General features: G+C 33.4%; 1 long non-coding RNA gene across 2 annotated transcripts in view; it reads left to right on the top strand.

Annotated features, from left to right (window-relative positions):
* Positions 1 to 334: 334 nt before the first annotated feature.
* Positions 335 to 2,423, top strand: part of LOC138159115 (uncharacterized) — a 57,025-nt gene continuing 54,936 nt past the window's right edge. For both annotated transcript variants that reach the window (XR_011167812.1, XR_011167811.1), the window contains exon 1: positions 335 to 461. This is a non-coding gene — a long non-coding RNA (uncharacterized lncRNA). The remainder of the gene's footprint in view (positions 462 to 2,423) is intronic.

Raw genomic sequence — 2,423 nt, 5'->3', positions numbered from 1 at the left:
ATCTGCACTACGTGGTCTAGGTTCAGTAACCTCACTGTAAAATAATGAGCCTTCAAGAATAAAAAATATGCTCACTATAAAGTTGCATATTCGAAGAAGCAGTGAACATATTCAAATGAAATGAAAAAATGAGGCTTTCACCCAGTAAATTTGCTCGAAAGTGAAACTTACATTTCTCAATTTGTATTTAGCTGTCAGTCTGTGCACTAAAAAACTGGACGAGCCATCAACCTTTTGCATATGTTTTCTATAAATACCCTTTCTTCTCTGATTCAACTGCCATAGTACTATGTAGGAGTAAGAGTCTTAAGGGAGCTTACAGCAACTGGGATGCAGCCAATAGCAGTGAGTTCACTCACTAAGTGGTATCTTCAGAAAAAGACCAGCACTCATATTTTATAAAAATATGTAACATGATTTACCCAGAGCTGTCAGAAGAGATGAATTTCAGCCAATGCAAGGTAATAAATAGTAATATGTGCTGCATATATTTGACTTATAACCCTTGGCATTTCGAAACAAAATTCTTTTGAAGAATTCATTTTATACGTCATAAACTTTCCTATTGTTTTTCCTGTTTGGGCTGCCTTTGTCATAAGATTTCTTATGAAAAGTATTATTCAAAATTGTAAATGAAGCAATATTTTTGAAAATATTCACCTAGGATTTTATTTCTATGCTGTACTTGAAAAAGAAAAGTTAGTAGTGTAGAAAAATGGTTTATTTCATTGAATCAGAATACTAGGGGAAAAAAGCAATAAGTTGCTTTTTTCCCCATGATTATGAGAATGCCTTTATTAAAGTTGAATGTTATTTGTGCTCATGAAACAATATTATTTAGAACTAGAGAAAAATACATCTTTACTATATTTATTTTTCCACATCTGGAGTGAAACGTAAAGATCTAGCTAATCCAACAATGCAATTACTTATTCAACACAGAAAATTTTCCATTGAAAACAAATGTCTGGAAGTCTCTCCTTCCTCCAATTTAAAAGAGCTTTTGGTTTGGTTTGGTTTGGTTTGGCTTGATCTGGTTTGTTTTGGTTTGGTTTAGAGGACATAGAATAATGCCCCACCACTTCTTTTGTCTAGTGTTCCCTGTGAGCATTAATTCATTTTTACTCCTAAAATATCTTGGGTGTATTCTTATTATATATGCATCATACAGTATAGACTTTTCCCCATCCCTTGTCATCTGATTATCTTCTTATTAGTTGGTCTGAATCTATGATAACTTAATAAAATAACTTACTATCTCTAAATTATATCTGTAAGAATAATGTTTCATATTATGATATCATGTATGTAATTATCTGATTACATTTATCTGAAATTATCCATCCATATCTTGTATCTGTATGGCTTCTTATTCTTTCACATTTTTCTATAGAGGTTTCAAGTCCATGGCTACATTTTAAAAAGACAAATATTCACAAATAATAAAACCTAGCTCATGACCCTGACCTAAATAAATATGGTTGCATTCATGTAATTTGTATATATTGTTGGCACCCTCCCCCACCAAAAATAAAACCTTTATTTGCACATTCACCAGTGACTATTGGCCTCCTATTCCAGAGTTTCTTCTGATATATTCTTTAGAGTTTACCATGGAATTGAAGGGCTGGCCCCTGTAACAAGGCCCCAGGGACCCTGCATTTTCAGCAGCTCCTTATATCTCAATAATAAAAAACAAGACTTGGGAAATAGCTATATCCCAGCAATCTCCTCCAGAGTTTGAAGGCTGATATCTGAATTATTCATAGAATGAAGATTACGTAATCACAACCAACCTTTGCAACTGAATATTTTTACATCACAATATCTGTGCCTTATTTTGTCCAGGATCAAACACCCCCACCACTTCCCAAGCATCTCTATAACATGCCACCTACTATCTCCTTTTGCCTTTTATATATTGTCTTCTCAGAATTTGGGCACCTTGAAGGGAAGAGCTGGCTTGTTTGCAATTGTATCCCAAGGCTTACCTCAGTGCCTGGTCCATAATAAGGGTTTAACTAATGTTTTAATGTTCTATCTATCTATCTTCATGTTTGTCTATCTGGTTGTCTATCATCCTCATCAACAACATAGATTCAGCATTTGTTTATGATAGGCCGTTTCTGGACATCATAGAAATTGAATTTGTGAGCCTTGCCTTTTCAAGTTTTACACTGATTTGTTCAAGCAACAAATATTCTTTCAATACCAACATGAGAAAAAAAACACAGACAGGAAGGAAAGAAGGAAAGAAGAAAGAAAGAAAGAAAGAAAGAAAGAAAGAAAGAAAGAAAGAAAGAAAGAAAGAAAGAAAGAAAGAAAGAAAGAAAGAAAGAAAGAAAGAAAGAAAGAAAGAAAGAGAAAGAAAGAAATGAAAGAAAGGAAGAAAGAAAGAAAGAAAGAAAGAAAGAGAGAGAGAA

The sequence above is a fragment of the Petaurus breviceps genome, unplaced genomic scaffold (assembly GCF_028583685.1).
Source record: "Petaurus breviceps papuanus isolate PSGF00001 unplaced genomic scaffold, PetGlider_PUasm1.0 175, whole genome shotgun sequence".
NCBI lineage: Eukaryota > Metazoa > Chordata > Mammalia > Diprotodontia > Petauridae > Petaurus > Petaurus breviceps.
The sequence above is the reverse complement of the archived record's forward strand: the minus strand, read 5'-3'. Positions and strand labels throughout refer to the sequence as shown.